Genomic DNA, 25,368 nt, shown 5'->3' with positions numbered 1-25,368 from the left:
ATAGATGGGAACAGTCTGTCTTTCCTCCACCAAAATGGCAGTGCACAAACCGGCCCCCATCACCGAGACAAAGCCTCACAGCTGCCATGAAATGGAGCACAGATGGAGCCGCTGGAACTAATTTGGGCCAGAGACCGTTCTTCAACTTTAGAAACCATGCAGCATGCTCACCCACAGCATCTCCCGAATCCGCTTCTGTCGACCAGCCACTCCACCCTAGGCCCCCCACCTGGGGTCCTCCGTGCTGGGCCTCCCGCCTAGGACACTCTCCTCTGGGTCTTCCACCCTGGGCTTTCTGCACTGGGCCCTCTGAACTGGCATTCCTTGTGAGCAGCCGGGGTGTGGAGCAGCCCGTTCACACAGCACCGAGCAGAGCTGAGCTGCTGAGAATCTTGCAGCCTCCCCCGGGGTTCATGAACCCGCTCCCTGAGCTCGGGGTGTGAGCGGCCCGCGTCCCCCCGGGGTTCATGAACCCGCTCCCTGAGCTCAGGGTGTGAGCAGCCCGCTTCCTCCCGGGGTTCATGAACCCGCTCCCTGAGCTCGGGGTGTGAGTGGCCCACGTCCCCCCGGGGTTCATGAACCCGCTCCCTGAGCTCGGGGTGTGAGTGGCCCACGTCCCCCCGGGGTTCATGAACCCGCTCCCTGAGCTCGGGGTGTCAGCGGCCCGCGTCCCCCCGGGGTTCATGAACCCGCTCCCTGAGCTCTCTCACCTGATGTGTTAGCGGCTGCTGCCAAGGTCCGCGCATGCTCAGCTCACACTGCCCAGGTGATTGACCGGAGCTCCGGACCAATAGGAAGAGTAGGACGGGGCTGGAGGACCGAATGGGCGGCGGGTCCTCCAACCAATCGGGGAACTCGAGGGGCGGGACTAGCGCCGGCTGATTGTCTGATCCACAGGGCAGCGAGTTTCTCCAGTCCCTTGTTCGGGACCCGGGGCCAGGGGAGGCTGTGGGCCTTTATTCCCCTTATTGGACACAAGGCACTTTGTCTCACAACACACTGGCTCAGGTATTAATAGAGACTTTTTAAATTCATCAATAAAAGGAGATAAAATTCGTGGAACAAAATATTTAATATTTCGGAGTAAAAATACTGTTATTTTTCCTCTGTGGAATTTGTTAGTTTCAGACAATAACAACAACTTGTATTTATATAACATGTTTAATGTAATAAAATGTCCCAACGCGCTTCACGTTATAAAACAAAATTTGACACCGGGTACAAACCAAGCATATTCCCATAAAGAGGAAAGATGGGGCGTCCAAAGCTCGAGCTCCTGATGACAAAGGATGTAGAGGTTAGAATAAAACAGAAAAAGGTTTACGACAAATGTCAGATACAGAATACAGTCAAAAACCAAGAGAATACAGAGAGTGGGGGGAAATTGAAAAAGGATATATGGAAGAAAGACTTGCATTTATATAGCGCTTTGCACGACCGCCGGACATCTCAAAGCTCTTTACAGCCAATTAAGTACTTTGGAGTGTAATCACTGTTGTAACGTGGGAAACACAACAGCCAATTTGTGCACAGCAAGCTCCCACAAACAGCAATGTGATAATAACCAGGTAATCTGTTTTGTTATGTTGATTGAGGGATAATTATTGGCCAGGACACCGGGAATAACTCCCCTACTCTTCTTCAAATGAGTGCCATGGGATCTTTTACATCCACCTGAGAGAGCAGACAGGGCCTCAGTTTAAAGTCTCATCAGAAAGACAGCACCTCCAACAGTGCAGCACTCCCTCAGCACTGCACTGCAGTGTCAGCCTAGCTTTATGTGCTCAAGTCTCCAGAGTGGGACTGGAACCCACAACCCACTCAGAGGTGAGTGTGCTACCCACTGAGCCACAGCTGACACAAGGGAGAGAATACAAGAAAAGATTAGTGGGTAATGTAAAAGGGAACCCAAAAATCTTTTGTAAACATATGAAAAGTAAAAGGATAGTTAAAGGAATGGTGGGGCCGATTAGGGACCAAATAGGAGCTCATCATACGGAGGCAGAGGGCGTGGCTGAGGTACTGAATGAGTACTTAGCATCTGTCTTCACAAAAGAAGTGGATGAAGTTAATGTCGCAGTAGAGGAGGGGGGAGTAGAGAAATTGGATAAAAATGGATAGAAAGGAGGTGCTAAATAGGTTGTCATCACTCAAAAGTTAACAAGTCACCCGGTCCAGATAGGATGCATCCTAAATTGCTGAGGGAAGCTAGGGTGGAGATAGCAGAAGCTCTGACCACAATCTTTCAATCTCCCTCAGATATATGGGAGTGGTGCCAGAGGACTGGAGGAATGGAAATGTTACACCCTGTTTAAAAAAGGGGAGAGGGATAAACCTGGTAACTACAGGCCAATCAGTCTAATGTCAGTGGTGGGTGAATGACTGGAGACCATTGTCAAGGACAACATTAATTCTCACTTGGAGAAGCATGGGTTAATAAGCGGCAGCCAGTATGGATTTGTTAAAGGTAAATCGTGTCTGCCTAACCTGATTGAGTTCTTTGATGAAGTAACAGAGGGTTGATGAAGGTAGTGCAGCAGATGTATATATGGACTTTCAAAAGGCATTTGATAAAGTACCACACAAGAGACTTACTTGGAAATTAGAAGCACAGGGAATTAAAGGGCTGATGGCAATTTGGGCATAATTGACTAAGGGAGAGGAAACAGTGAGCATTGCTGAGGGGTGTTTTTCTGACTGGAGGGAAGTATGCAGTGGGTTCCCCCAGGGGTCGGGATTAGGACCATTGTTTTTCTTGTTATATATAACTGACCTGGACTTGGGTATAGGTGTACAATTTCAAAGTTTACACATGATATAAAACTTGGCAACGTAGTAACTAGTGAGCACAGTAGTAGCAGACTTCAGGAGGACAGAGACAGACTGTGAAATGAGCAGACACAAGGCAGATGAAATTAAATGAAGATAAGTGTGAAGTGATGCACTTTGGCAGGAACAACAGGGAGAGGCCGTATAATCGAAATGGGACTATTTTGAGGGGGTGCAAGAGCAGAGGGACCTGGGGGTCCATATTCACAAATCTTTGAAAGTGCCGCGGCAAGTTGGTGAGACGGTTCAGAAAGCGTATGGGATACTTGGCTTTGTAAATAGGGCCACTGAATACAAAAACAAGGAAGTTACACTAAACCTTTACAAATCACTAGTTAGGAACATAGGACAGGAGGAGGCCATTCAGCCCCTCGAGCCTGTTCCGCCATTCAGTGAGATCATGGCAGTTCTGTGATCTAACTCCATACACCCGCCTTTAGCCCATATCCCTTAATACCTTTGGGAAACAAAAATCTATCAATCTCAGATTTAAAATTAACAATTGATCTCGCATCAATTGCCGTTTGTGGAAGAGAGTTCCAAACTTCTACCACCCTTTGTGTGTAGAAGTGTTTCCTAATTTCACTCCTGAAAGGTCTGGCTCTAATTTTTAGACTATGCCCCCAGTCCTAGAATCCCCAACCAGCGGAAATAGTTTCTCTCTCTCTACCCTACCTGTTCCCCTTAATATCCTGAAAACTTCGATCAGATCACCCCTTAACCTTCTAAATTCCAGGGAATACAACCGTAATTTGTGTAATCTCGCCCTGTAACTTAAACCTTGAAGTCCAGGTATCATTCTGGTAAACCTACGCTGCACTCCCTCCAAGGCCAATATATCCTTCCTAAGGTGTGGTGCCCAGAACTGCTCACAGTACTCCAGGTGTGGTCTAACCAGGGTTTTGTACAGCTGCAGGGTTTTGGCCTCAGCTGGAGTCTTGTGTACAGTTCTTGGCACCACACTTTAGGAAGGATGTCAAGGCCTTGGAGAGGGTGCAGAGGAGGTTGACCAGGATGGTACCAGGGATGAGGGACTTCAGTTATGTGGAGAGATTGGAGAAGCTGGGATTGTTTTTCTTAGGGCAGAGAAGGTTAAGAGGAGACCTAATAGAGGTGTTCAAAATGATGAGGGGTTTTGATCGAGCAAGTAGGGAGAAACTGTTCACTCTGGCAAGTGGGTCGGTAACCAAAGGTCACAGATTTAAAATAGTTGCTAAAAGAAATAGAGGGGAATGAGGAGAATTGTTTTCACACAGAGGGTTGTTAAGATCTGGAACGCACCATCTGAAAGGATGCTGGAATCAGGTTCCACAGGAACTTTCAAACGGTAATTCGACATGTACTTGAAGAGGACTAGTTTGCAGAGTTCTGGGGATAAAGCTGGGGTTTGGGACTAAATTGGACAGCTCTTTCAAAGAGGCGGCACAGACATGATGGGCCGAATCACCTCCTTCTGTGCTGTTAGATTCTATGATCAGTGTGAAGATGCTGGTGTCCCTTAAGGCTCTTCAAACTTTTAAAGCTCTTCCCACAGTCAGAATATTTAAAGGGTCTCTCATCAGTGTGAACAAGCTGGTGTGACAGGAGGGTGGATGACCGAGCGAATCCCTTCCCAGACACGGAGCAGGTGAACGGCCTCTCACCAGTGTGGAGGAGCCGATGTCTCTTCAGCTCCCGGGAGCCTTTAAATCTCATCCCACAATCAGAACATTTAAAGGGTCTCTCGTCAGTGTGAACAAGCTGGTGTGACAGGAGGGTGGATGACTGAGTGAATCCCTTCCCACACACGGAGCAGGTGAACGGTCTCTCCCCAGTGTGGAGGAGCCAGTGTCCCTTCAGCTGCCTGGAGCTTTTAAAGCTCTTCCCACAGTCAGGACAGTTAAACGGCCTCTCATCAGTGTGAGCTCGCTGGTGTCCCTTCAGATCCCCGGGGCTTTTAAAGCTCTTCCCACAGTTAGGACACTGAAATGGTCTCTCGTCAGTGTGAACAAGCTGGTGTCGCTTCAGCTCCCCAGGGCTTTTAAAGCTCTGCCCACAGTCAGAACACTGAAATGGTCTCTCGTCAATGTGAACTCGCTGGTGTGTTTGCAGGTGGGATGAACAAACCAATCCCTTTCCACACACGGAGCAGGTGAACACACTGTCCCTGGTGTGACTGCGCCGTTGAACTTCCAATGCAGATGGGAAACTGAATCCCTTCCCACCATCCCCACCTTTACCCCATTTCTCCCCGGTGTGACGGTGCATGTGTCTCACCAGGTCAGGCGATCGGCTGAATCCGCGTCCACACACCGAACACGTGTGCGGTTTGTCATCGCTGCAATCGCTGCTTTCTCCTTCCATGTGCAAAGGCCGATGATATTCAAGCCTGGATGAATCGAGCGACTCTGTCAGATCTTGACGTGATGTTTGGTCTGAGCTTCCCGCCTGTAACTGCTCCACTTCTATAACCCTGTAAATTGAGATCAGAAAAGGATCAGAGGCAAACTGTTGTTTAATTTTCCTCTTTCCGAACCCAGGGGCAGTGAAGCTGATTTTCAGGCCCCAGCTGCTGCACAGGTTGGTTGAAAGGATCAGCAGTAATGGTGGCTGTAATATCCACAAGCCCCCAGTGCTGCAGAAAATGCTCTGTTGACTCTGAGTCCTGCGCATGTGCTCATGGCCCCCGTGCTCTCCCTCCTGCTTCACAATCGCCCGTCCCAATCGGTCCGCAATGTGCATGCTCAGCGCACAAAACCCCGCGGTTGGAACACTGGGTGTGCATGCGGAGCCGCAACATCTGGTACGTGTGCACGGCTCAGGTGGGGGCGAGTCGGTGTTTCACCTCAGCTGCCAGGGAGGTGCGCATGCGCAGGACCACCCAACATTCTTCCTGTCAGCAATCACTCCCTTGTTTTTTTAAGAAAAACAGAAAATGCTGGAAATACTCAGCAGGTCAGGCAGCATCTGTGGAGAGAGAAACAGAGTTAATGTTTCAGGTGAATGACCTTTCGTCAGAACTGCTTGTTCTTTAGTGTCAGCCAGTGACTCAGTGGGTAGCACTCTCGCCTCTGAGTCAGAAAGTTGTGGGTTCAAGTTCCACTCCAGAAACTTGAACATAGAAATCTAGGCTGACACTCCAGTGCAGTGCTGAGGGAGTGCTGCATTGTCGGAGGTGCCGGCTTTCAGATGAGACATTAAACTGAGGCCCTGTCTGCTCTCTCAGGTGGATGTAAAAGATCCCATGGCACTATTTCGAGAAAGATAGGCTTGCATTTATACAGTGCTTTCATGACCAGCAGACGTCTTGAAGTGCTTTACAACCAACGAGGTACTTTTGGAGTGTAGTCACTGTTATAATGTGGGAAAGAGCAGGGGAGTTATCCCCGGTTTCCTAGCAAATGTGTATCCCTCAATTACCATAAAAGATAGATTATCTGGTCATTATCACGTTGCTGTTTGTGGGAGCTTGCTGTGCGATTATTGACTTCCACGTTTCCTACATTACAACAGTGACTACATTTCAAAAGTATTTCATTGACTGTAAAGCGCTTTGGGATGTCCGGTGGTGGTGAAAGGCGCTATATAAATGCAAATCTTTCTTTCTTCACTGGTCTCACCAGCGACCTCTTCTGGCTGATGCTTGATTGACAGCCGAGAGTCCGCGCATGCGTACGCGGGATGGTGGTTTGGGCCGAGTCCGGCACAGTGACCCCTCCCGGTCACCAAGGGTAATAACCGCACATGCCCAGAGGACACCAACGCCCCCCCCAACTCGGAGCTGCGCCTGCGCACTCATCCTGTCGGACAGAGTCGGCGCGGTTCATTCCGGGGAAAGGCCTTGGCGTCGGTTCCAGAGTTGTGACCGGTGACGCAAAGTGAGTTTTCTCCGCTCTGATTGGGTGGAGAATCGCGCAGGGTGGGGGGAGGGGTGGATCGGGAGAGAATACAGAGAAATAGAAAAACCTGAGAGTCCGTGAGGCTGCGGATCGAGCGGCGTCAGTTGGACGGTGCTCGTGATCTCCTCGGGGACACGTGACCCAGTACCGCGGCCTGATTGATGGGAGCTTCTGAGCAATAGGGAGCGAGCGGCACGGGGCTGGAGGAGCGAGCTGGCGGCGGGTCTTCCAACCAATCGGGGAGCCCAAGGGGCGGGACTAGCCCCGGCTGATTGTCTGATCCGCAGGGCAGCGAGTTTCTCCAGTCCCTTGTTCAGGGCCCGGGGCCAGGGGAGGCTGTGGGCCTTTATTCCCCTTATTGGACACAAGGCTCTTTGTCTCACAACACACTGGCTCAGGTTTTAATAGAGACTTTTTAAATTCATCAATAAAAGCAGATAAACCCCGTGCTTCTGTGGCACAAACTTTCTAATATTTTATAGAATCATAGAATGGTTACAGCACAGAAGGAGGCCATTCGGCCCATCGGGCCCATGCCGGCTCTCTGCAAGATCACTTCAGCGAGTCCCACTCCCTGCCCTTTCCCCGTAACCCTGCAAATTTCTTTCCTTCAGGTACTCGAGGTGCTGAATGGCCTACTCCTGCTCCTATCTGCTATGTATCTATTATCCAAGGCACAGGTAGGCCCCACAGCGGCGGTGGCAGCGGTGGACTTGTGAGGAGCGGTGAGGTGGCGGCGGCAATAAAAGGAGAGCCCGAGGCGCAGGTAGGCCCCACAACGGTGGCGGTGGTGGACCTGTGAGGAGCGGCGGCGGTGATAGAAAAAGCGAGGTGACGGAGCAGGTAGGCCCCACAACGGCGGTGGTGGACCTGTGAGGAGCGGCGGCGGTGATATAAAGAGCGAGGCGGCAGAGCAGGTAGGCCCCACAGTGGTGGCTGGCACATTTAGGGAGTTGGTCACACCGCAGGTAAAGGCTGCACAGGCAGGAAGAGAATGGGTGACCACCAGGCAGAGTAGTAGGTGCAGGCAGGTAGTGCAGGAGTCCCCTGTGATCATCCCCCTCTGAAACAGATATACCGCTTTGGATATTGTTGCGGAGGATGGCTTATCAGGGGAAGGCAGCAGCAGCCAACTCCCTGGCACTGTGAGGAGTGGCGGCAGTGAAATAACGAGCGAGGCGGCGGTGCAGGTAGATTTACCAATCTCAGAGCTCCGAGTGCATGAGAGAGAAGTAAAAAGTAATCAAAGTGTGACATCACCAGAAAGCAGGTAAGTCATTGATTGGTGAGTATTTCTCTCTTTCTCCTTTATTCCAAACTTAAATTTTGTGGTTTATAATTTATAGGGTGTCTGTGGTGTAGCGGGACTGCTGGTAAACAAGGGCCCTTAATTGTAGTGTAATTGGTGGGATTGAGTTGATTTATTTTAATTTGAATTAATTAAAGAGTAAGTCATGGCAGGAGAGCTCTGTGCCATGGTATGCTCCTCCTGCACTATGCGGGAAATCAGGGACACTTCCTGTGTCCCTGACGACCATATGTGCGGGAAGTGTATCCAGCTGCAGCTGCTGACAGACCGCATTGCGGCGCTGGAGCTGCGAGTGGATACATACTGAAGCATTCGCGATGCTGAGGACGTCGTGGAAAGCACGATTATGGAGTTGGTCACACCGCAGGTAAAGGCTGCACAGGCAGGAAGAGAATGGGTGACCACCAGGCAGAGTAGTAGGCGCAGGCAGGTAGTGCAGGGGTCCCCTGTGACCATCCCCCTCTCAAACAAATATACCACTTTGGATATTGTTGGGGAGGATGGCTTATCAGGGGAAGGCAGCAGCAGCCAACTTCCTGGCACTGTGGGTGGTCCTGCTGCACGGGATGGGAGGAAAAAGAGCGGGAGTCTATTGTAAGGGGAATAGATAAGCGTTACTGCGGCCGCAAACATGACTCCAGGATGCTATGTTGCCTCCCTGGTGCAAGGGTCCAGAATGTCTCAGAGTGGCTGCAGAACATTTTGGAAGGTGAGGGTGAACAGCCAGTTGTCGTGGTGCATATAGGTACCAACGATATAGGTAAAAAATGGGATGAGGTCCTAAAAGCTGAATATAGGGAGTTAGGAGGTAAATTAAAAAATAGGCCCTCCAAGGTAGTAATCTGAGGATTGCAACCAGTGCCACGTGCTAGTCAGAGTAGAAATAGAAGGATATTTCAGACGAATACGTGGCTAGAGGAATGGTGCAAGGGGGAGGGATTCAAATTCCTGGGACATTGGAACCGGTTCTGGGGGAGGTGGGACCAGTTCAAACCGGACGGTTTGCACCTGGGCAAGACCAGGACTGATGTCCTAGGGGGAGTGTTTGCTAGTGCTCTGGGGGAGGGTTTAAACTAAAATGGCAGGGCGTTGGGAACCTGAGCAGGGAGACAGAGGAAAGGGAAACAGGGATAGAAGCAAAAGATAGGAAGGAGAAAAACAAAGGTGGCAGTCAGAGAAATCATGGGTTTAAATCAAACATGGCTGCAGTAAATAATAATTCTAAAAGGTGTAAGAGTGTTAAAAATACAAGCCTGAAGGCCTTGTGTCTTAATGCGAGGAGCATTTTGTAATAAGGTGGATGAATTCGCTGCGCAAATAGATGTAAATGGATATGATATGATTGGAATTACGGAAACATGGCTCCAGGGTGACCAAGGCTGGGAACTCAACATCCAGGGGTATTCAATATTCAGGAAGGATAGGCAAAAAGGAAAAGAAGGTGGGTAGCATTGCTGGTTTAAGAGGAGATTATCACAATTGAAAGGAAGGATATTAGCTCTGATGATGTGGAATCTGTACGGGTAGAACTGAGAAATACCAAGGGGCAGAAAACGTTAGTGGGAGTGGTATACAGACCTCCAAACATTAATGCGGAGGGTGGGGGTGGCATTAAATGGGAAATTAGAGATGCGTGCAATAAGGGCACAGCAGTTATCATGGGTGACTTTAATCTACACATAGATTGGGCTAACCAAATTAGTAACCATACTGTGGAGGAGGAATTGCTGGAGTGTATACGGGATGGTTTCCTGGACCAATATGTCGAGGAACCAACTAGAGATCAGGCCATCTTAGACTGGGTATTATGTAATGAGAAAGGATTAATTAGCAATCTTGTTGTGCGAGGCCCCTTGGGTCGGAGCGATGATAATATGATAAAATTCTTCATTAAGATGGAGAGTGAAGTAGTTGACTTAGAGACTGGGGTCGTGAATTTAAATAAAGGAAACTACGATGGTATGAGGCGTGAGTTGGGTAGGATTGATTGGGGAATGTTACTCAAGGGTTGACGGTGGATAGGCAATGGCAAACTTTCAAAGATCGCATGGATGAACTACAGAATTTGTTCATCCCTGTTTGGCATAAAAATAAAAAAAGGTGACTCAACCGTGGCTAACAAGGGAAATTAGGGATAGCATAAGATCCAAGGAGAGCACATATAAATTGGCCAGAAAAAGTAGTAAACCTGAGGATTGGGAGCAGTTTAGGATTCAGCAAAGGAGGACAAAGGGATTAATTAAGAGGGGGGAAATAGAGTATGAGAGTTAGCTTGCAGGGAGCATAAAAACTGACTGTAAAAGCTTTAATAGATATGTGAAGAGGAAAAGATTGGTGAGTCAAGCATAGGTCCCTTGCAGTCAGAATCAGGGGAATTTATAATGGGGAACGAAAAACAACCGTTCACCACTACTCTCTGTTTCCTGTCACTTAGTCAATTTCGTATCCATGCTGCCACTGTCTTTTTTATTCCATGGGCTTCAACTTTGCTGGCAAGCCTATTATGTGGTACTTGTCAAATGCCTTTTGGAAATCCATGTACACCACGTTAACCGCATTGCCCTCATCAACCCTCTCTGTTACCTCATCAAAAAACTCAATCAGAATCAGAGCGGCCGGGCCCGGTGGACGTGCGGCCAGGGCCCAACACCAGGAAACCCAGGGTGCAGCACCTCCCCCATCTGAGCTGTCGCTTCCCGGTTTCTTCAGCCAGTTCCACCGAGTCAGACTCGGGACAAAGGATAGGAGCCAGGCTCCCAGAATGTCCCGCGGCCCCGGGGAGCATGCACACTCTCAGCGGGGAAATCAGCGCTTTGGATAGAGCGGTTTCTGGGGCGCAGTGAATTGTGGGTGCTGCGGCTGCCATTAGTCAGCGGCTGTGGGGAAGAGTTTTATTGCAGGCTGACGGAAGTCGGTCCCTGGCCGCCTGTGTAGGTCTTTTTGTTGCTTCAGTTTGAGATGGAGGAGAAGCTGCTGGGTTTAACCCCCAGTACTTCTGAGCCCAGGAGTACCCAACAATTTCCAATGTGAGACTGTCAAGGGAGGTGGATTCTGGGGGAGATTAGGTTGCTAAGCAGACACTGTCCCTACAATGTAAAAGAGTATTGTTTTAGGAACAAGTATTTCTGTACAGGCTTTTAATCAAGTTTACATATACAGATTTGCTTTAATTCATTCTTGGAATGTGGGCGTCGCTCGCAAGAGCAGCAAATATGGCCAATCCCCAGTTGCCCGTTGAGAAGGTGGTGGTGAGTCATCTTCTTGAACTGCTGCAGTCCATGTGGTGAAGGTACTCCCACAATGTTGTTCGGTAAGGAGTTCCAGGATTTTGACCCAGTAACGATGAATATATCTGAATCAGGATGGTGTGTGACTTGGAGGTGATGGTGCTCCCATGCAACAGCTGCCCTTCTCCTTCTAGGTGGTGGAGGTTGCGGGTTTGGGAGGTTCTGTCAATGTTCTGGTCGAGTTGCAGATGTATAAAGTTCCTTTCCTTCGCCTCCTCCCACTCCCCCTCCCACCTCTCTCTCTCTCTCTCCTCCCATAGAGGCCAGAGTCTTATGTAGGCCCAGACCAGGTGGCGGATTCCCTTCCCTGAAGGACATCAGTGAACCAGTTGGGTTTTTATGATAATCCGGCAGCTTTCATGGTCACATTTTTCTGGTGCCGACCCCACAAATGACCAGATTCATTGAGCTCAATTTCACAACCTGCCTTTATTATCTTGTAGGTTCTCTCTCACGCTCCCTGGTTTAAATTCATTTTACAGGGTATCAGAAGGAGAGGAATTGCAGACGGGAAGCTCAAACCAAACATCACGTCAAGATCTGACAGAGTCACTCGATTCATCAGATCTGAATATCACCAGCTCTGAACATGGAAGCAAAAAGCACCGTTCACAGCGGGGAGAAATCGTACACGTGTTATGTGTGTGGATGAGGCTTCAGCCGATCCTCTGGCCTATCAACACACAATCACAGTCACACTGGGGAGAGACCGTTCACCTGCTCCATGTGTGGGAAGGGATTCAATCAGTCATCCAGCCTACTGAATCACCAGCGAGTTCACTCTGATGAGAGACCTTTTAAGTGTTCAGGCTGTGGGAAGTGTTATAAAAGTTCTGGGGAACTGACATGTCATCAACGTGTTCACACTGACGAGAGACCATTCAGGTGCTCTCACTGCGGGACTGGGTTCAGGCAGTCATCCGACCTCACTGTCCACCAGCGCACTCACACTGGGGATAGGCCATTCACCTGCTCCGTGTGTGGGAAGGGATTCACTCAGACATCCGACCTGCTGAGACACCAGCGAGTTCACACTGGGGAGAGGCCATTCACCTGCTCTGAGTGTGGGAAGGGATTCACTAATTTATCCGACTTTCTAACACACCAGCGAGTTCACACCGGGGAGAGGCCGTTCACCTGCCCTGAGTGTGGGAAGGGATTCACTCGTTCATCCACCCTGCTGAATCATCAGCGAGTTCACACTGGGGAGAGGCTGTTCACCTGCCCTGAGTGTGGGAAGGGATTCACTCATTCATCCACCCTGCTGAATCATCAGCGAGTTCACACTGGGGAAAGACCGTTCACCTGCTCCGTGTGTGGGAAGGGATTCACCCAGTCATCCAACCTGCTGACACACCAGCTAGTTCACAGTAGGGAGAGGCCATTCACCTGCTCCGAGTGTGGGAAGGGTTTTATTCAGTCATCCACCCTGCTGAGACAGCAGCGAGTTTACACCGGGGAGAGGCCGTTCACCTGCTTCGTGTGTGGGGAGGAATTCACTCATTCATCCCACCCGCTGAAACACCAGCGAGTTCACAAGTGACTGCAGGGGTTGGATTCTGCTGTTATTGCTGCTGTTAATCACATCCAGGATTGAACCATGTTCATTCTGACAGTTGGGGTTTGTTTCTGCTGATGTTAATAACCCCTATAACTGGGCTGGAGATTAATATTCTGGATAGATGTCAAATAAATCAGCTTTGTGTTAAACACATTGTTGTAGATTTTCTTCTTTCCCACCTGAGTGTTTAGCATCACCTGGCTGGAGCTCAGAAAGGACAATCTGGGGGAGGATCGCACGGCAGGAACAGTACTTCAGCCTGGACACAGTCCTTCAGGGCCACACTGACAGGGGCAAACCGCACTTTGGCCTTTCTTGAGGTGTGTATGAAATGTGTCCCAGCCGCTCTCAGCCGTGGTTCAGAGCCCCCAGGCCCGAAGCAGAAGGCTCCTCTAGAAATGATCCCCAGTCCATTGTTTGCTCCTTTTATGGCCTCATTAACCTGCGTCGCTACTTTTAGTGATTTGTGTATCTGGACCCCGAGATCCATTTGCTCCTCTACCCCATTTAAACTCTTATTTTCCAAGCGGTGTGTGGCCTCCTTATTCTTCCTACCAAAACACACCACCTCACACTTAGCTATATTGAAATTTATTTGCCAATTACATGCCCGTTCTGCAAATTTATTAATGTCTTCTTGCATTTTGTCTCAGTCTTCCTCAGTATTAACTTTACCCCCCAATTTGGTGTCATCGACCTATTTTGAAATTGTACCTCTGATTCCCAAGTCCAAATTGTTTCTGTAAATGGTGAACATCAGTGGTCCCAGCACCAATCCCTGTGGAACACCACTTCCCACCTTTTGCCAGTCTGAGTAGCTACTCCTAACCCCTACTCTCTGTTTCCTGTTTTGTAACCAGCTTGCGATCCATAAACACTTTGTAAGATCTACAAGATGACCCAGGTCAGGCAGTATGGAGTGAAGGGCCAGGCAGCAGAATGGATAGAAAGATGGCTACAAAACCAACCAATTGACAAAAAGGGAGAAAATAGAACGAGAGTAAATTAGCAAGAAATATAAAAACAGTCTGTTAGAGCTCCTAGTATGTAAAAAGGACGAGAGTAGCAAAAGCAAGTGTTGGTCCATTAGAGGCTGAGACAGGAGAAATTAAATTGGGGAAGAAAGAAATGGCAGAGACTTTAATTAAATATTTTTTTATCTGTCTTCACAGTAGAAGACACAAAAAGTAATCCAAAAATAGTGGGGGACCAAGGGGCTACTGAGAGCGAGGAACTTAAAATAATTAATATCAGTAGAGTAAAAAATACTTGAAAAACTAATGGGACTAAAAGCCAACAAATCCCCTGGACCTGATGGCCTACATCCTAGGGTTCAAAAAGAGGAGGCCGTGGAGATAGTGGGTTCATTGGTTGTGATCTTCCAAAGTCCCTAGATTCAGGAATGGTCCCAGCGGATTGGAAGGTAGTAAATGTAAACCCGCTATTCAAGAAAGGAGGGAGAGAAAACAGGGAACTACAGGCCAGTTAGCCTGACATCAGTTGTTGGGAAAATGCTGGAATCCATTATTAAGGAAGTGGTAACAGGGCACTTAGAAAATCATAATATGATTAGGCAGAGTCAACATGGTTTTATGAAAGGCAAATTGTGTTTGACAAATTTATTAGCGTTTTTTGAGGATGTAACTAGCAGGGTAGATAAAGGGGAACCAGTGGATGTAGTATATTTGGATTTCTGCAAGGCATCGATAAGGTGCCACATAAGAGGATGTTAAGCAAGATTAGGGCTCATGGGGTTGGAGGTAATGTATTGGCATGGATAAAGGATTGGTTAACAGATGGAAAAGAGAGTAGCAATAAATGGGTCATTTTCAGATTGGCAGGCTGTAACTAGTGGGGTGCCGTAAGGATCAGTGCCTCAGCTATTTACAATCTATATTAATGACTTGGATGAAGGGACTGATTGCAATGTTTCCAATGCAAGTTTGATGATGATACAAAGCTAGGTGGGACAGTAAGCTGGGAGGAGAACACAAAGAGTCTTTACCTGTCCTATTACTACCTCGCCTCGTCTTGAATATCTCTTAATGTCTCTTCACCTCCCAGATCTTCCCTTTTGTTCTTTCATCCCCTCCCCCATTTCCCAGCCCCCAAACTGGCCTTTTAATCTGTTTCATTTCCTGCCTTTTTTTTCTCAGTTCTGAAGAAGGGTTTTGACCTGAAACGTTAACTCTGTTTCTCTCTCCACGGATGTTGCCTGGCCTGCTGAGTTTTCCAGCGTTTTCTGTTGTCTCAGGATAAGAGGGTTGGCAATTTAAGACAGAGATGAGGAGAAATTTCTTCACTCAGAGGGTTGTAAATCTTTGGAATTCTCTGCCCCAAAGTGCTGTGGATGCTCAGTCATTGAGTATGTTCAAGGCTGAGATCGTTCGATATTTGGACTCCAGAGGAATCAACGGATATGGGGATAGGGCAGGAAAGTGGAGATGAGGTAAAAGATCAGCCATGATCTTATTGAATGGTGGAGCAGGCTCGAGGGGCCGTATGGCCCACTCCTGCTCCTGATTCTTATGTTCTTATGTAAACAGAAATCAGAGGTTTGGAGTTAAGGGTAATTTGTTGCCATCTTTCCATCCATTCTGCTACCTGGCCCTTGACTCCACACGGCCTGACCTTTGACTCCACACGATCTGACCGTGGTCATCTTGTAGACTGTACATATTACAGACACAGTGCCCCAGTGGTGGAGGGGGTGGATATCGAGTCCTGTGGCAGGGGCTCTGATGGATTTCTCCATCCCGTGTGTTTTGAGGCATCGCTAGTTGCATTTTTCACCTCTTTCCACCTTTAAAAAAAAATCTTTTTGCCAGTTTATTAAAGCCATTAAAAACTTCCTAGATAAGTCACACAAAAAATTAGGCCTTGTATGTTTCCATCAGAATGATAGGCCTGAACTCGAGTTAGAAATTACAGTTAGAAAACATTCAGCAATTAAACCAGACTGGGCGGGCCCTGAGGTGTGAGTTAGTAATGGAAAAGTGGAGGCTAATGTACTTTGCACCAGGGCTGAGGACCCGGCACTAAGGTTTCTGTACAATTGATTTATTAATTTTGTTTAATGCCCAATATTGCAGGGCAGTGTCCTTGGCCCAACCATCTTCAGCTACTTCATCAATGATCTTCCCTCCATCATAAGGTCAGAAGTGGGGTTGTTTGCTGATGACTGCACAGTGTTCAATTCCATTCACAACTCCTCAGATAATGAAGCAGTCCATGCCCGCATGCAGCAAGACCTGGATGACATTCAGGCTTGGGCTGATAAGTGGCAGGTAACATTCACGCCACACAAGTGCCAGGCAATGACTATCTCCAACCAGCGAGAGTCTAACCACCGCCCCTTGACATTCAATGGCATTACCATCGCCGAATCCCCCACCATCAACATCCTGGGGGTTACCATTGACCAGAAACTTAACTGGACCAGCCATATAAACACTGTGGCAACAAGAGCAGTTCAGAGGCTGAGTATTCTGTGGCGAGTGTCTCACCTCCTGACTCCCCAAAGCCTTTCCACCATCTACAAGGCACAAGTCAGGAGTGTGATGGAATACTCTCCACTTGCCTGGATGAGTGCAGCTCCAACAACACTCAAGAGGCTCGACACCATCCAGGACAAAGCAGCCCACTTGATTGGCACCCCATCCACCACCTTAAACATTCACTCCCTCCACCACCAGCATACCGTAGCTGCAGTGTGTACCCTCTACAAGATGCACTGCAGCAACTCGCCAAGGCTTCGGCAGCACCTCCCAAACCCGCGACCTCTACCACCTGATGGACAAGGGCAGCAGGTGCATGGGAACACCACCACTTCCAGGTTCCCCTCCAAGTCACACACCATCCTGAGTTGGAAATATATCGCCGTTCCTTCATCGTCGCTGGGACAAAATCCTGGAACTCCCTCCCGAACAGCACTGAGGGAGCACCTTCACCACATGGACTGCAGCGGTTCAAGAAGGTGGCTCACCACCACCTTCTCAAGGGCAATTAGGGATGGGTAATAAATGCTGGCCTTGCCAGTAACGCACACATCCCAGGAACGAATCTGAAAGAAAATCTCAATCAGACTGGCAGGTCATCTTGCAGAGGCGAGGTTCCCCAATGGAGGGCTCTCTACGCGGGTTCCTGCCCTGTACCATTGGGGATCTGGGGTGGAGACTGTTACAAGGAGCTGTCATGTGCAACAGTTTTTAAGCTCCTTTCCAGACTCCAAGGTCAGATGTGGTTTTTGTGGCCTAGAGGATTCCATGGGCCGTGTATATATTCAATGTGAGAGGTTGCAGCCCCTGTATAGTTACCTGAAGGGGCTGCTCCTCAACTCTTTTTTTTATTCATTGATGGGATGTGGGCGTCGCTGGCTAGGCCTGCATTTAGTGCCCATCCCTAATTGCCCTTGAGAAGATGGTGGTGAGCCGCCTTCTTGAACCGCTGCAGTCCATATGGTGTAGGTACACCCACAATGCTGTTAGGAAGGGAGTTCCAGGATTTTGGCCCGGCGACAGTGAAGGATCGGCGATACAGGTCCAAGTCAGGATGGTGTGTGGCTTGGAGGGGAACTTGTAGGTGGTGATGTTCCCATGCATCTGCTGCCCTTGTCCTTCTAAGTGGTAGAGGTCGCGGGTTTGGAAGGTGCTGTTGAAGGAGCTTTGGCAAGTTGCTGCAGTGCATCTTGTAGATGGTACACACTGCAGCCACAGTGCGCCGGTGGTGGAGGGAGTGAATGTTGAAGGTGGTGGATGGAGTGCCAATCAAGCGGGCTGCTTTATCCTGAATGGTGTCGAGCTTCTTGAGTGTTGTTGGAGCTGCACTCATCCAGGCAAGTGGAGAGTATTCCATCACACTCCTGACTTGTGCCTTGTAGATGGTGGAAAGGCTTTGGGGAGTCAGGAGGTGAGACACTCGCCGCAGAATTCCCAGCCTCTGGCCTGCTCTTGTAGCCACAGTAGTTATATGGCTGGTCCAGTTCAATTTCTGATCAATGGTAACCCCCAGGATGTTGATAGTAGAGGATTCAGCGATGGTAATGCCATTGAATGTCAAGGGGAGATGGTTAGAGTCTCGCTTGTTGGTTACACTTTAGCCCCACGCTCCTAATCTTTGCCCGCCCGGTGCAGAGGGGGGTGGGTAAGTCAGAGGATCTTCTCCTGGACCTGCTCTTGGGCCTGATGAAAGCAGCAATTTGTAGGACCAGGAAGGGCGGGGACCATGGGGGGTCACTCTGGTTGCCTGCCTCTCTACCGTGGTCTTGTCCCTGCCCGGGTGGCCCTGGAGAGGGAGCAGGCAGTGTCCGCTGGTTCATTTGATACCTTCCTCGACCAGTGGGCACCTCAGGTTAAAGGGGCGATAACCGATCATCAGAATCAGATTATGATTGAATTATTATTTGTGAGTGTCGCTGTATTGTACAGTTATTATTCATAGAATAGATTCATAGAAACTTACAGCACAGAAGGAGGCCATTCGGCCCGTCGTGCCTGTGCCAGCTCTTTGAAAGAGTCGTCGTGTTTAGTCTCACATCCTCACTTTTTGTCCGTAACCCTGTCAGTTGCTCCAGTTCCCGTCCAACTCTGCTTTACAAGTATTAACGGAATCAGCTTCCACCATCTTTTCAGGTCGAGCGTTTCAGATCCCCACAACTCTCTGAGTGAAAACATTTCTCCTCATCTCTCCTCTAGATCTTTTGACAATATTTTTGAATCTTTGACCTCTAGTTATTGACCCACTCACCAGAGCGAATGTTTCTTTCCCTATTTATTCCATCAAAATCTCTCACCATCTTGAAAACGTCTATTAAGTCACTTCTGAACCTTCTCTGTTCCAGGGAGGACAGTCCTAACTTTTCCAACCTCTCCTCATAACTGAAGTCCCTCATCCCTGGTAACATCCTGGTAAACCTCCTCTGGGCCCTTTCTAAGGCCTTTACACCTTTCCTCAAGTGTGGGGCCCAGAATTGTCCACAACACTCCAGCTGAGGCCTAACCTGTGATTTATGAATTTCCAGCATCATCTCTTTGCTTTTATATTCTTTTCCTCTGTTTATAAACTCAAGTAACCGGTTATTGGTTGTTTTATATCTGTGGGGCACTGGGGCACTTGCCTTAATGGGGTTTTGCTCCCATCTGGTGTCACTGGGGCAACTTAGAGTCACCCTACAGGTGGTGAGAAATGGCCCAATCTCAATCGGACGACAAATAAATGAATTTTCTCTTCACCAATTCAGGATTTCAATTCTTTACCCAGAATTCGTGACGCGGTAGAATGGGCCCCATCAATGACAACCCGATCCTAGTGGACTGTGCTCTGAGCATGTGCAGTGCGAGTGGTGGAGACGGACTGAGGCATGTGTCCTCCTTGGAGTGGAACCAGGTAAAGAGGGTGAGTGTCCTCCTTGGAGGGGAACCAGGTAAAGAGGGCAAGTGTCCTCCTTGGAGGGGAGCCAGGCAAAGAGGGCGAGTGTCCTCCTTGGAGAGGAACCAGGCAAAGAGGGCGAGTGTCCTCCTTGGAGGGGAACCAGGCAAATAGGGTGTGTGTCCACCTTGGAGAGGAACCAGGTAAAGAGGGGGAGTGTACTCCTTGGAGAGGAACCAGGCAAAGAGGGCGAGTGTCCTCATTGGAGAGGAACCAGGTAAAGAGGGCGAATGTCCTCCTTGGAGAGGAACCAGGTAAAGAGGGCGAGTGTCCTCCTTGGAGGGGAACCAAGCAAAGAGGGCGAGTGTCCTCCTTGGAGGGGACCAGGTAAAGAGGGTGAGTGTCCTCCTTGGAGGGGAACAAGGTAAAGAGGGCGAGTGTCCTCCTTGGAGAGGAACCAGGTAAAGAGGGCGAGTGTCCTCATTGGAGGGGAACCAGGCAAAGAGGGCGAGTGTCCTCATTGGAGGGGTACCAGGCAAAGAGGGTGAGTGTCCTCCTTGGAGAGGAACCAGGTAAAGAGGGCGAGTGTCCTCATTGGAGGGGAACCAGGCAAAGAGGGCGAGTGTCCTCATTGGAGGGGAACGAGGTAAAGAGGGCGAGTGTCCTCCTTGGAGGGGAACCAGGGAAAGAGGGCGAGTGTCCTCCTTGGAGGGGAACCAGGTAAAGAAGGCGAGTGTCCTCCTTGGAGGGGAACCAGGTAAAGAGGGCGAGTGTCCTCCTTGGAGGGGAACCAGGTAAAGAGGGCGAGTGTCCTCCTTGGAGGGGAACCAGGTAAAGAGGGCGAGTGTCCTCCTTGGAGGGTAACCAGGTAAAGAGGGCGAGTGTCCTCCTTGGAGGGGAACCAGGTAAAGAGGGCGAGTGTCCTCCTTGGAGAGGAACCAGGTAAAGAGGGCGAGTGTCCTCATTGGAGGGGAACCAGGCAAAGAGGGCGAGTGTCCTCCTTGGAGAGGATCCAGACAAAGGGGACATGTGTCCTTATTGGAGGGGAACCACGTAAAGAGGGTGAGTGTCCTCCTTGGAGGGGAACCAGGTAAAGAGGGCGAGTGTCATCCTTGGAGGGGAACCAGGTAAAGAGAGCGAGTGTCCTCCTTGGAGGGGAACCAGGTAATGAGGGCGTGTGTCCTCCTTGGAGGGGAACCAGGTAAAGAGGGTGAGTGTCCTCCTTGGAGAGGAACCAGGTAAAGAGGGTGAGTGTCCTCATTGGAGGGGAACCAGGCAATGAGGGCGAGTATCCTCATTGGAGAGGAACCATACAAAGGGGATGTGTGTCCTTATTGGAGGGGAACCACGTAAAGAGGGTGAGTGTCCTCCTTGGAGGGGAACCAGGTAAAGAGGGCGAGTGTCCTCCTTGGAGGGGAACCAGGTAAAGAGGGCGAGTGTCCTCCTTGGAGGGGAACCAGGTAAAGAGGGTGAGTGTCCTCCTTGGAGGGGAACCACGCAAAGAGGGTGAGTGTCCTCCTTGGAGGGGAACCAGGTAAAGAGGGCGAGTGTCCTCCTTGGAGGAGAACCAGGTAAAGAGGGCGAGTGTCCTCCTTGGAGGGGAACCAGGTAAAGAGGGTGAGTGTCCTCCTTGGAGTGGAACCAGGTAAAGAGGGTTAGTGTCCTCCTTGGAGAGGAACCAGGTAAAGAGGGCGAACGTCGTCATTGGAGGGGAACCAGGCAAAGAGGGCGAGTGTCCTCCTTGGAGAGGAACCAGGTAAAGAGGGTGAGTGTCCTCCTTGGAGGGGAACCAGGTAAAGAGGGTGAGTGTCCTCTTGGAGGGGAACCAGGTAAAGAGGGTGAGTGCCCTCCTTGGAGAGGAACCAGGTAAAGAGGGCGAGTGTCCTCCTTGGAGGGGAACCACGTAAAGAGGGTGAGTGTCCTCCTTGGAGGGGAATCTATCCTCAAAAAACAGTGAAATATCTTGGAATTTGAACGTGTCCATTCCCATTGTTTGGATATTGATGAGCAGCAATGAGCAGATTTTTTTCTGTTATGAATATAAATACAAAAGCTCTACTGGACATGTTAAACTACTAGTTATTTAATCAGGACTGCAGCTGCTGAAAGTTTGACTGTACTGAGGTTTGTGGCCAGAGCTGGCAGACGTGTTGTTCTGAACTCTGATGTCTCACACCTGAAGAGTCTGTTTATGTCGTGTTGTAATGTCCTTTTTCTGTTGTCTGGCATCAGAAATAGAAAGCAAAGGGAGATGATTCCCCGCTCTGTTAATCAAATATTTGGCACATTATATAATATATATCTCCAACTTTGACTAGTTTATCCTGTATATATAAACCAACCTCACAGTCACTGGCACCAATCTCCTCCTGTCTGATATAAACCAACCCCACAGTCACTGACACCAGTCTCATCCTGTCTGATATAAACCAACCCCACAGTCACTGACACCAATCTCCTCCTGTCTGACATAAACCAACCCCACAGTCACTGACACCAATCTCCTGCTGTCTGATATAAACCAGCCCCACAGTCACTGACACCAATCTCCTCCTATCTGATATGAAACAACCCCAGTCACTGACACCAATCTCCTCCTGTCTGATATAAACCAACCCCACAGTCACTGACACTAATCTCCTCCTGTCTGATATAAACCAACCCCACAGTCACTGACACCAATCTCCTCCTGTCTGATATAAACCAGCCCCAGTCACTGACACCAATCTCCTCCTGTCTGATATAAACCAACCCCACAGTCACTGACACCAATCTCCTCCTGTCTGATATAAACCAGCCCCACAGTCACTGACACCAATCTCCTCCTGTCTGATATAAAACAACCCCAGTCACTGACACCAATCTCCTCCTGTCTGATATAAACCATCCCCACAGTCACTGACACCAATCCCCTCCTGTCAGAAATGACCCAGCTTCTGCCTCACCTCACCACCAGAGGGCATCATGAACTCTTAATTGTTTCCTTCTTTCTTCCTAATCGTACTCACCCGTTCCTGGTTATATGCCTGCTATTTAACTGGCGCTTAGTTTTATGTCCGGCTCAGTCTTGAATTTCACACTGCCTTGTGATCCTCTTGCCGGCCTGCTAGCCTGTATCTGTGCTGTGTTTTATTTTGTTTGTTTCTAGTAAAGTCTATCATTGTTTTTGCAACCTAACCTCTGCCTCAGTTTGCCTTCCTGCAGTTGGGTTCACACAGTGCCACTCGTCACAGCAAGACTGAGCCAAACATGGACCCAGCAGAGAGGGACCAGTGGCCACGATGAGTCTTTTAACATCTACAACTGATCTTGGATGAACTGCAGTGCCTCGCCACGTCGTTCTCCTGAAGCCAGAAACAGCTGGAGGCCCTCCTCATTACTTTCCATCAGAGCCAGAGTCAGGCGACCCAAGCTACTCCAGCACCATTACCTGCTCCTCTGGTTTCGCTTCCCCCTCTGAAAGAACCCTGATTACCTGCACCCGAGCGCTATGACGGTAACCCGGGAGGATGTCGAGGCTTTCTAACCCAGTGTTCTCTGGCTTTCGAGCTGCAAGGTTCATTGTTTCCCACTGACCGTTCCCGAGTAGCCTACATCGTTTCGCTACTCACCGGCAAAGCACTTACCTGGGCTACGGCCATCTGGGAACAGCAAACTCTGGCATGTTCAAACTATCAACTTTTCACTGAGGAAATGAGAAGGGTCTTTGATCACCCTGTCAGTGGGAGAGAGGCATCTAACAAACTGCTTCGGCTTTGCCAGGGTGCTCGTAGCGTTGCGGACTTCGCCATTGAGTTTCGCACTCTCGCGGCGGAGAGCCAATGGAATTCAGAGGCACTCATCGCCACTTTTCGCCACGGTCTCACGGATGAAATCAAGGACGAACTGGCTTCCAGAGATTCAGTGAGTGATTTGGAGTCTCTCTTTGATATGTCCATTCGAGTGGATAATCATCTCCGTGAGAGGCGAAGAGAACGCCGCTCCTTTTTCACCCCACTTCCGGAAACAAGAGCCTTCCCTGCTTCAAATCCATCCGAGAGCCTCTGAGCCATCCTGAGTCCATCTTTGACTGCTCCAGAGCAGCCCATGCAGTTGGGAGTAACTCGTCTCTCACAGCCTGAACGAGATCGCCGAATGAGAGAGGGATCTTGCCTCTATTGTGGGGAACCGGGCCACTTTCGCTCTTCTTGTCCAGAGTTGGTGGGAAAAGCCAGGGCTCGTCCAGGACGGAGGGACCTGAGATGAGCGTAACCATCCCTCCCGGCCCCACTGTTTCTAGGGCCCTGCTGGCATCTTCCCTTTTCTGGGGCAATCTACAACATGATCTTAAGGCCCTGGTGGATTCTGGGGCCGATGGTAACTTCATGGATCTGGGTTTAGCTAAACAGCTCAAGATTCCCCTGACCCATCCAGATCACCCCCTCACTGTTATCGCCCTTGATGGAAGACCCCTGGGCTCCGGAACTATTCACCATCTCACTGATCCCTGTGTTTGGGCGTGGAAGGACAACACTTCGAGACCATCCAATTCTCCCTTTTCCACTCTCCCGAGTTTCCATTAGTTCTGGGTTACCCTTGGTTGGCCTGCCATAATCCACGCATGGATTGGGCCGCCGGCCGGCTTACGGAATGGGGCTCTGCCTGCCAGACCACCTGTCTTCGCTCCAAGCCTCCTTCCCAGCCCCAGGAGCCCCCATCTCACTCTGAATTGTCCCGAGTGCCTCCCGAGTATGAGGATTTAAGAGAGGTTTTCAATAAGGTTTGAGCCACATCACTTCCCCCTCATAGGCCATATGACTGTGCCATTGACCTCCTGCGTGGGACATGCCCACCTAGGGGTAGGATCTTCTCTCTTTCTGCTCCAGAGACCGCCGCCATGGAGGATTACATCCGTGATGCCCTCGCCGCTGGCTTCATCCATCCATCCACCTCTCCTGCTGGTGCTGGTTTTTTCTTCGTGAGTAAGAAAGATGGAGGTCTCTGCCCCTGCATCGACTACCGTGGCCTTAACAAGATTACTATAAAGAACCGTTATCCTCTTCCGCTCATGTCGATGGCCTTCGAGCTACTACAGCGAGCCACAGTCTCACAAAATTGGATCTCCGCAACGCCTACAACCTCATCCATGGTCGCGAAGGGGACGAGTGGAAGATGGCATTCAACGCACCTACTGGGCACTATGAGAACCTGGTCATGCCCTTTGGATTGGCCAACGCCCCTGCTGTGTTCCAGGCGCTCATCAACAACGTCCTCCGAGACATGCTGAATCGCTTTGTCTTTGTCTACCTGGATGACATTCTCATTTTCTCCAAAACTCTTCACGATCATGTCCAGCATGTAAGGCAAGTCCTGCAACATCTGCTTAACAACCTTTTGTTTGTCCAGGCTGAGAAGTGTGAGTTTCACGTTTCCACGGTTTCATTCCTGGGCTTCATCATCTCCAGCGGCAATATCCAAATGGACCCTGGCAAGACCCAAGCTGTCCGAGATTGGCCACCACCCACCTCTCTCAAACAGGTGCAACGCTTCTTGGGGTTTGCTAATTTCTATCGGAGATTCATCAGGAACTTCGGCACCATTGCTGCCCCTCTCAACGCCCTCACCAAAACCACTTCCACCCGGTTCAGTTGGTCTGCTGAGGCTGCGTAGCCTTTCGAGGATCTCAAGCGGCACTTCACGTCTGCTCTCGTCCTCGTGATTCCGTATGCCTCACTCCCCTTCATTGTCGAGGTGGATGCCTCTGATATAGGAGTGGGTGCCGTTTTGTCCCAGCGGTCTAACAACAACAAACTGCACCCTTGCGCCTTCTTTTCTCACTGACTCACTCCTGCAGAGTGAAACTATGATATTGGAAACAGGGAACTACTAGCAGTTAAGTTGGCACTGGAGGAGTGGAGACATTGGTTGGAGGGGTCTAAACACCCGTTCATTGTCTGGACAGACCATTAGAATCTGGCCTATATCCAGGTGGCCAAAAGGCTTAACTCCCGTAAAGCTCGCTGGGCAGTGTTTTTCAATCATTTCGACTTTGTCCTGTCATATCGTCCAGGATCCAAGAATCTCAAGCCTGATTCTCTCCAGGCAATGTGATCCACCTGAGCGGGAGAGACAACCAGAACCTATTCTTCCAACTTCTCG

General features: G+C 49.7%; 1 long non-coding RNA gene and 1 pseudogene across 1 annotated transcript; one reads left to right on the top strand and one right to left on the bottom strand.

Annotated features, from left to right (window-relative positions):
* The window catches only part of LOC147118437 (uncharacterized), a 725,353-nt pseudogene that overhangs the window by 41,809 nt on the left and 658,176 nt on the right, over nt 1–25,368 (top strand).
* Nucleotides 1,159–6,861, bottom strand: LOC147118445 (uncharacterized). The gene is made up of 3 exons (XR_015077911.1): nt 6,775–6,861; nt 5,086–5,281; nt 1,159–1,276 (listed from the first exon to the last, which is right to left on the bottom strand). It is a non-coding gene; the product is annotated as an uncharacterized LOC147118445 (long non-coding RNA).

This window comes from Somniosus microcephalus, chromosome 4, assembly GCF_052327205.1.
Source record: "Somniosus microcephalus isolate GS21.2 chromosome 4, FLI_Smic_1.0, whole genome shotgun sequence".
NCBI classification, from domain to species: domain Eukaryota; kingdom Metazoa; phylum Chordata; class Chondrichthyes; order Squaliformes; family Somniosidae; genus Somniosus; species Somniosus microcephalus.
The sequence above is the reverse complement of the archived record's forward strand: the minus strand, read 5'-3'. Positions and strand labels throughout refer to the sequence as shown.